At 37.3% G+C, this 10,190-nt stretch overlaps 1 pseudogene; it reads right to left on the bottom strand.

Annotated features, from left to right (window-relative positions):
• The window catches only part of LOC102832998, a 190,916-nt pseudogene that overhangs the window by 56,975 nt on the left and 123,751 nt on the right, over positions 1-10,190 (bottom strand).

Below are 10,190 nucleotides of genomic sequence, written 5' to 3'. Positions count from 1 at the left end.
GACTCGATGGCACTTAACAACAACAACAACATGCAGCTGACATAACCTTGCTTGCTGAAAGTGAAGAGGACTTAAAATATTTACTGATAGAGATTAAAGGCCTTCAGTATGGGTTGTATCTCAGTGTAAAGAAAACAAAAATCCTCACTACTGGACCAATAAATAACATCATGATAAATGGAGATGAGATTGAAGTTGTCAATGACTTCATTTTGCTTGGATCCAGTATCAACACTCATGGAAACGGCAGTCAAGAAATCAGATAATTTGCTGTTAGGCAAATCTGCTGCACAAGATCTGTTTAAAGTGTCTAAGAGGAAAGATGTCAATTTGAAGAGTAAGGTGGTCCCGAACCAAGCCATGGTATTTTCAATAGCCTCATATGCACGTGAAAATTGGGCAATGAATAATGAAGACCGTAGAAGAATTGATGTAGTTGAGTCATGGTGTTGCAGAAGAATTTCAAAAGTACCATGGATTGCCAGAAGAAGAAACAAATATGTGTTGGAAGAAGTACAGCCAGAATATTCTTTAGAGGCCAGGGTGGTGAGACTTCATCTCTCACATTTCACATATATTAACAGGAGGCACCAGTCCCTGGAGAAGGACATCATGCCTGAAAATGGGTCAGTGAAAAAGAGGAAGAGTCTCTATGAGATGGATAAGCACAGTGGCAGCAGCAATTGACTCAAGGATAACAATGATTGTGAGGATGGTGTAGGTCTGGGCAGTGTTTTGTTCTGTTTTGCATAGATTTGCTATAAGTCAGAGCTGACTCAATGGCACCTAAAAACAACATTCTGGATAATGTTCAATTTACACTGAAAAAGAATTTATATTGTGCTGCTTGGGTTAAGTGCTCTCTATACATCTTTGAGATCAAGTTGACTGTGTTGTTTAATTCTTCTATATCTTTGTTGAGTATTTTTCTAACTTTGCACTTCTTCAAAAATGATGTATCATAATTGTCTATTATTATTGTAGAGTTGTCTATTTCTTTCTTCAATTTTGTTAGAGTATGATTTGTGCATTTTGAGCCTCTTTCATCAGGAAAATAGGCGTAAGTTTATGGTTATGTTTTCTTGTTAAATTGACCCTTTATCATGATGTAATGTCTTTTATTTCATATGCTGGTTTTTGTCTTAAAGGCAATTTTATCAGCGCTTAAAATATGGCCACTTCTGTTTGTTTTTGATTGCCATTAATGGGATATATTTTTTCCATCCTTTGTTTTTTAACCTATTTTTATCTTTGCTTAAAGTGTGTCTCCTGTAGACAGAAGATTAAAGTATCCTGTTTTCTTATCCATTCTGCTACTCTTCATCTCTTGAGTGGTATATTTAATACATTTATATTCAATGTAATTATCAGTAGGTTTGAATGTTTTACTGTAATTTTGCTGGATTGTTTTGATATTGTTGTTCTGCTGGTTTCTTTGTTCAACATAATTTTCTGTGTTCAGATAATTTTTTGTGAGTTTTCTTGTCATTTTCTTCATTGGCATTTTAATATTTACTAAATCTTTTGGGTTTTCCTCTTTTTTTGTTTTAATATGAAGATGTGTTAAGTTTCTTTTAGGTTGCCCTGTAATTTATTATTTTTTCCCCCTATTTAAAATAGTCTGTGTTTATCTTGAAATCTATTTTTCTTCCTTGCCATTTGGAAGTTCTGTTAACTACATGAGTCCTTCTTTTTGCTTTGTAGTTAACAGTGTTATGAATCAGTATCTCTGGTTCCCTATTTTCAGTTGTAGGCTCGTTTTACTTTGGATACTTGTATATCTGGATTGTTTTCTGTGTGGTACTGTCATGTATGTTAATTTCAGGTTGTTAGCTCTCAGTTCAAAGTACTACCTTTGGTAGTTTTTATAAAGTTGGTCTGCTTATTAAAAGTTCCTTTAATGTTTCTTTTCCTGTAAATGTCCTAATTTTGAGGGATGGTTTTTCTGGGTATATGATTCTTGGTTGGCAATGTTTTTTTGTTTTTTCTTTCAAAGTTTTGTATATGTATCCTAGTGCCTTCTTGCCTACATAGTTTCTGCTGAGAATTCAGAGCTTAGTCTTATTGGGTTTTGTAGCTAACTTTCTGTTTTTTTCTGAACTGTTCTTTGGATTCTTTCCAAAGAATCTGTTTTTGGGTAGCTTGATTATGATATGTCTTGGTGAATTTTGAGGGGTCTTTAAGAATGTCCTGGTATAGAGTTGTAGGATAAGCACTAGATGACTAAAAGCAAGATCTGTGGTTCAAATCGATGGACCACCCCTCAGAAAGCCTATACAGGGTCATTATGAGTTGGAATTGGCTGAATTTAACAGCAAAAAAAACCAAAACCAAAAACAAAAAATACCCCTGCTTGGATTCATTCAGCTTCTTGAATGCTCATCTTTTCATTGTTTATGATATTAGGGAAGTTTTCTTCCAACAACTCTTTGATAATTTTCTCTGTGCCTGTTTTGGGTCACTTTCTGTTCTGGAATTCTGATCACCCATAAGTCATTCTTCATCATGGTGTCCCACACAGATATTATGCTTCCTTGAGCCCATTGCTGCTGCCACTGTGTCAATTCATCTAGTTGTGGGTCTTACTCTTTTTCACTGATCCTGCACTTTACCAAGCATGATGTCTGTCTCCAGGGATTGGTCCCTTTTGATACTATGTCCAAAGTATGAGAGACAGAGTCTGGCCATCCTGACTTCTAAGGAGCAATCTAGCTGTATTTCTTCCAACACAGATTGGTTTGCTTTTTTGGCAGTCCATGGTACTTTTAATATTTTCCTCCAACACAATAACTCAAGTCCAAAAAAAAAAAAAAAAAAAGAGGTGAATGTGTTAATTATTTTTTTTAAAGGAATATGGTATGATAGTATGGCATAAGGACTATGATATAATAAACATAAGAAATTTGGAAAGTTTGTTAAAGGTTTTTTGTTTGGTATGATTGGGATTCTTGTTTACGGTGGCTAAATGATTGATAAATTATGAGGATTTTTAAAAAGGCTTTAATTTCAAATGGCAAAAATTTAAGCTTCTTGCTTTTAATATAACAAAATTTTCCTTATTTACCGTGTTGCAAAATTAATTTTATTCTTCTGTCTTGACTACAAGGATCTTTATGGAATAAATTCCTAAGTATGATGAACTACTGGTAATTTCGAAAACTCATGGAAAACTACAAAATAGTTGCTTCTATTTTATAGACAAAAGGTGTTAAAAATATATTTAATATATAGGTATGTCAGCTCTGGTAGTGTAGTGGTTACGAATTGGGCTGCGAACCTTAAGGTCAGCAGTTCAAAACTACCAGCTATTCCATGGGCGAAAGATGAGCCTTTCTGCTCCGGTAAAGATTTACAGCCTCGGAAACCCTGTACAGGGTCGCTATGAGTTGGAACCAACTCCATGGCACACCACCACCACCACCATGTCTCACAAAAGAGTCTGTTCCAGCAACATCAACTGCATATATATGTATCCTATAGGTTTTTTTTTTCTTTTTTTAAGGGGAAACTAGCTTTCTTTTTGTTTATTATTTCTCCTTTAAGGTTTTAAGAATCCAAGTCCCCAGACTAAATTATCATCAGGCCTCCAGAGCACATTCCTATTTCATAGTACCGGGTCCTTCTCCTCCTCCTTATAGCTTCATTCATCTGCTTGGTTGCCATGAAGATTTTCACTCTTGGTGCAGGGCAGCTTTTCACTTCCGGTGCCTGCCAGGCTCCTGTGCTCCTGCCATAGACACTGGCAGTGCCAGCTGGGACAGGACACTCAGGGGCTCCTGGTTCTGAGTGATAGTGATGACAGTTGCACAAAATCAGGTAGTGGCTGCACCAACAGGGTAGTCCCAACCATAAGACCACAGAATCTAAGTGTTTGATCTATGATATGTTGAATAAAGGTCTATGAAATATTAAGCATAGAGAAAAGCACCCATAGAATTTAGTCCATGAAGAAGAAATCACTCTTGTAATGGTGATCAGGGAGCCTAGTGTCTCTGTAAGATATTGGACTGGGAACCTCAAGGTTGGCGGTTCAAGCCACAAGCTTCTCTGTGGTAGAAATATGAGGCTTTCTACTCCTGCAAAAGATTTAAATTCTTGGGAACCCTTAATGGGGTGGCTTTAAGTTGAAACTGACTCCATAGCACTTGCAACAGCAACAAATGGTGGCCAAGAATCTCTATGGAGATTCATGATCGGAAGGGGAACATGTGAAAGAACACTTACACTGAGGTAGCTGGCATGACTAAGTAACAGATACAGATTTGAGTCTAAACTTCCTTTACCCTATATATCTTTTTTCTTTTGCTTTCAGAATATATACACCTTAACTTGAGTAAATCATGCTTACTTAAGACTATGATACTAATGTTTTGTTCTTAGAAATAATGCCTGTAACTTATATATGACAAAGCTATAGTTTATGGTTAAACAAATGATTAGGATGGTCCAAGTAGGGAATGATGAAAAGGTTCCCTAAAAAAGATGTTTTTTTAGTGTACAGTTTACTTACACAGAAAGATTGTGATAGAAAGATTAACTGACATTATGGAAATCTACTTGTGACTCATATGCAACTCATATGCAGCACATGTGTCATCCTCAGTCCTCCTGACTCATGTGTAACCTTCAGGCCTCCTGTATAGAAATCTCTCTCTCCTTTTTGGACACTGGAGCACTTGGTAACGTACCAAGTGTTATCCCAGCTAGAGCTATAGCAAATCCAACAATAAAGCTCTATTGTTTACCTCCCTACAGGAGCTTTTACTGTTGTTTTACACTTTGATAGTATGGCATAGCAAGACAAGCTGAGTGACCACTTAGTAATGATTTACCCAAAAGCAAATTTTAAAAACAGGCATTGTGGAGAGGCCAGGACTGGAAGAAACATATGGTTATAGGCATTGTAAACAAATAATATCAGGTGTGGCTAGAATTTCACCCATACTTTCTGATCATCTATGGACTGGATAACATATGGACTCCTGGTATGTAGGATCAGCCCTGGACTTTGAACCCCAAGGTGGGCAGTTGAAACCTACCAGCTACTCCTTGGAAACCCTATACAGGGTTGCTATGAGTCAGAACCAACTTGGTGGCACTAAACTGCAACAACAACAAAGGATGGTATAGGATATGATCTAGAACTGGCCCAAGGAGCATGGTTGCTCTGAAAGATAAGCACTGGACTGTGAACCACAAGGCTGGTGGTTCGAGCCCACAGTCGCTTCATGGAAGAAAGATGAGGCTTCTGCTTTTCACAAAGATTTACAACCTCAGAAACCCTACACAGGGTCACTATGAGTTGGAACCAATCTGCCAGCATTTAACAACAGAACTGGCCCAAAAAAGTAGTTTCCACCCCATGAATGTCATTGGACACATGATACCAGCTAGATCACTGAAACTTAATTTGAGCCATTTTTGTGACCTCAAAGAAAGAAGATCGACTTAAACCATGGGGTATAAGCCTAGAAGTTAGAAGGGCCACAACATAAAAAGAGCATGTGTGAAAGCTAATCCAATGCAGAGAAAATCAGAGCCAAGAAATAGAGGAAAACAATCCTAATATAACCATTTGAATCCCTAGGCCTAGCAGCCACGACTGAAGTTAAAGCTACCCTTGTAGTACTAAGATGCTTGAGTCCATCAGTTTCATGTTTTCTCTCTTAAACCAGTATGATCTGCATTTCTGTCATGTGACACTAAGAAACAGGAACTCTAGTGGTGCAGTGGTTAAGTGTTAAAGTTGGTAGTTTGAATATACCAGATGCTTCATAGGAGAAAGATGTGGCAGTCAGCTTCCATTAAGATTGTTGTGGTTAGTGGCTTCAGGTTAGTTCAGACTCATTGTGACCTTATATACAGTAGAATGAAATACTGTCTGAGCCTGCTCCATCTTCACATGCTCTTTATTCTTTGATTCATTGTTGCATTCACTATCAATCCAACTTCTTCTCTTTTGCTGATCCTCTACCCAGCATCATGTTCTTCTTGGTGGACTTGTCCCTCCTGATAACATGTCCAGAGTGCATGAGATGAAGTCTCAGCATCATAGTCTTAGATACCCTGTAGAGCAGTTAGTTCTACCCTGTCCTATGAGTTCACTGTGTGTTGGAATGAACCCCATGGCAATGAGTTCTATGGGCCACTAGGAGTTTCAGTTCAGGAATATAATAACCAATCTCTCTTCCAAGTGATTCTGCATATTATGTTCTGAAAAAATATGGGTTATAAGGGACAGATATATTCAGCCCCATAAGTCCTTCACTGTGTAGTACACAAGCTGGAGCCTCACCCTTTTCCTTTTTGGTGAGTGAGCACCTGAAATATATATTTTGGAGAAAACATAGCTTATAACAACTTAAAGTTTTATTTCTTATTGAAAAATAAAATTAGTTATGAAATCCTGAGACCAGAAACAGTTAAATGCTTGCAAAGTTGATGACATTTTCAGTGGCAGTAATAAAATGCAATCTTTCATTTTAAAGATCACAGACATTTAAAACTATTCAATAAATATGCTACACTGATTTAATCATAGCATTCTACTCCCTTTTCCAAATCTCTTTAATCCTGCTAGTTAAAAAAAAAAAAAAAAATTAAAAAACACTTTAGGTTTTTGTCAACTTTGTGGATTACCTAGTTTGATATGGTTTGCTTAATATTTAAAACTGAAAAAGGGAGAATGATTTCTAAAAGTAAAATCTCTAGAGACCAACATCCAAAATTCCCAAGGTTGAAATCATTTCTCAGTTGATTTTCCTTCCTCCCACCCATCCCTCTTTCTTCCTCTCTACCTCTCTCCTTCCCTCCCTTCTTCCTTCCTTCCTTTCACAGTAGGATTTTAAAGGAGCTACACAATTGTGGCACTGTGAGTTAATGCACTGGACTGCAAAGTCAGTTTGAACTGCAAGGTCAGTGGGTGGTCCAAGCTTACCAGCTGCTCCTCGGAAACTCTATGAAGGACTGCTATGGGTCAGAACCAACTCGACAGCACTTAACAATAGCACATAGTTGGTATTCGCAGCTTAGCAAAGTACATTCTCACTGTCTAGTGGAAAAGAGGGGTGAGAAAGTCAATGATTAGAATGCTTTCTGTTTTCTTACTCTCTAAATCTCAGTGATATTTTAAATATTTTTATTTAAATTTTCTCAGAATCTCAGATTATAGACTGAGTTTTATATTAGTAATTTAAGCTTAAAACTAGTTTTATGGCAATATATTGGCTCATTTGGTTTTAGCAATGTATAAACACATATATATCTAATACTGCCTAGATGGGTAAGCTAAGGTTCACAATAAAACATGAAGGTCCCATAGATACTTTAAGGGACAATAAGCCTGTGATCCATAATAAATGACATAAGAGGTGAAACACTTCTTATGTTCTAGTATGCTCGTTACTTTTATTTGTTTTATCAACTCATTCTCACCACATCCTGGCTCGTTGGCCCATTTTACTCTTTTCCTTCAGCCTGGGACAGTCCTCCAAGATGCTTGGAAGGTGCTTGGGAGGGAAAGTCTTCTAAAAAGGCCTGCAGGTTCCAAACCTACAAGTTGCCAGGAAAGTAAGCACCTTTTTTTTTTTTTAAACTCAAGGGTGCCCAATTTCTAGAGTTTCCTTCCAAGCGGTGGTCTGAGTAGAGTAGGTAATAAAATTGAAGTATGCAAGTCCATGATCTATTAACTCTGACTCCCACCAATGACAGACTCAAGAAGCAGCAGTATTTAGTACCAAATTCTCTGGCCTGTGCTTAAGGCACAAAATAACCCTTTTCTGCATAAATCGTATTCTCTCTGCATGGATTTTTGTTTATAACCTAATCTCTTCTATGTTCCTTGCTGGGTTATTTTAAGGCAATAATAATTCAGTTACCAGGAATAGTTTTCATTGTAATGTGATCATATCTGTTATAGTTAAGATTGTGTGTCACCTTGACTGGGCTAGGATTCTCAGGGGTTTGACAGTTAAGATGTTATCATCCCCCATGATGAGATCTAATATAATGTAATCCCCATCCATTATGACATCTGCTATAAACAGTCAATCAATTTAAAAGGAATTTCCTTGGGGATGTGGCCTGCTTCCAATATCTGTGGACACTCTCGTAAAATTTGCTTGCTTTTTGTTATGTCTTTTTGTTATTGGACTCATCATGTGACTTCAGATTCTTTGAACTTTAGCCAGCAGCCTTATGTATTCCCTGACAATCCTGGGAGTTGTCAGTAGCCTATTCATCTTATCAGCTGAGCTTCGGTTCATTTGCCTTTGCAACCACAACCTTGCTGTCTGGACAACTGATCTTGGGTTTATCAGTCCCTGCGCTATGTGAATCAGGAGCTATCTCCAGCTTGACATCTGACCCATGGACTTGGAACTTGTCTGTCTCTACAATTGTGTGAGCCATTTTCTTGAGACACACCTCTCCGTATACATACATATGGAGTCCTGGTGTGGTTCTGTAGGATAAGCACTAGACTGCTAACCACAAGGTCAGCAATTCAAACCCACCAGCTACTCCTTGGAAATCCTATATTGTTGTTGCTAAGTGCTGTCAAGTCGGTTCTGTCTCATGGCAACCCTATTTAGGGTTTCTGAGGAGCAGCTGGTGGGTTTGAACTGCTGACCTTATTGTTCACAGTCCAGTACTAATCCTACAGCACGGTACCAGGAGTCCCGAAACACTATACAGGGTTGCTGTGAATCAGAACTGACTCAATGGCTCTTAACAACAACACAGCAACAACATACATACATATACAATCTTCATTCATTTTGATTATCTAGAGAACCCAGTTTAAGACAATATTAAAGTCAGGTTTCTGATACAAAGTCCAAAAGTGCAGTTTTGACCAACACTTTAATTTCTACCGGGGCATGGCGCTGTGGGTTAATGCACCAGACTGCAAAGCCATTTGAACTACAAAGTTAGCAGTTCAAGCTCACCAGCTGCTCCTTGGAAACCCTATATAGGGTTGCTATGGGTTGGAATCGACTCGATGGCACTTCATAGCAACACAACAAAAGTCCTAATATGCTCTTGAGCTTCCTCACTCTTTTAAAAAAAATAATATTCATTTATTAAGTATTATTAAGTAGTTTATTGTGTAAATGTCTGTGAAATGCATAGTAGATTTTCTTTAAAATAGGTATACAAAAATCCAAGACCCCATTAAGATTCTCATTACCATACAAACTAAAACTACAAATTAGAGACAGAGTAGCCTCCTTTTACATGGAAAGAAGTTATGAGAAGAGATCATTGTACTGCTTGACCCAAGGGATTGCTCATTATAGTTTCCCAAGAAGAAAATGGTGAATGAGGTGTAAGGCTCTTTGGGTAAAAGTCACAAAATATAAATATCCAAATGTCTTAGAATTCCATTTAAGGAAGCTCATGTTTGATTGGATAGCTGCTTTAATTACAATTTCAAGTGTTATAACTATAGCTATTCCATTCTTTCCCCAAAAACAAACACGCAAATATCCTTATAATACAACAGGGAAGAGAGCAAACTTTAGATTTTAAACAGTTGAGCTTTTTGCTTGTTAATTTAGTGGTTGACTCTTTTGTTGCCTTTCTTTCACAGTCTGAATTCATCTGATTCATTAACTTCTCCAATTTGATTGCTAGAGCCATGTTACCTTTAATTTTCAGTTTTCCTGACATAAATGCCATTGTTGGTTTTAGTTTCCCAGAAAACATTTTTACAAAATCTCCAGTAGACACACTCATCATCACATCTGCCTGATCAGCAGACTCTCCATAGCCAACATTTCCACCTTGGCTTTTTTTTTTCTTTTCCATTTTGTGATTTGTTTATTTTACTTAGTATGTCTTCAAGATACACCCATATTGTACCATGTACCAATACACCCATATTGTACCATGTACCAATTCATTTGTTCTACTGGCTATGTAATATCCTACAGTATGAATGTGGCATATTTCATTTGTTAATTCATCTGTTGAAGGGCATTTAGGTTGTTTCTACCTTTTGGCTACTGTGAATAGTGATGCAATGGACATCAGTATAAAATCTGAGTGTCTACTTCCAAGTCTTTTGATTATATTCCAATGATGTAGCTGTTGGATCATGTGGTAGTTCTATTCAAATGGCCATCAAACACATAAAAAGATGCTCAACATCATTATCCATGAGAGAGATACTAATCAAAACCACAATG

The sequence above is a fragment of the Chrysochloris asiatica genome, unplaced genomic scaffold, assembly GCF_000296735.1.
Source record: "Chrysochloris asiatica unplaced genomic scaffold, ChrAsi1.0 scaffold00428, whole genome shotgun sequence".
NCBI lineage: Eukaryota > Metazoa > Chordata > Mammalia > Afrosoricida > Chrysochloridae > Chrysochloris > Chrysochloris asiatica.
This window is presented reverse-complemented; position numbering and strand designations above follow the sequence as displayed.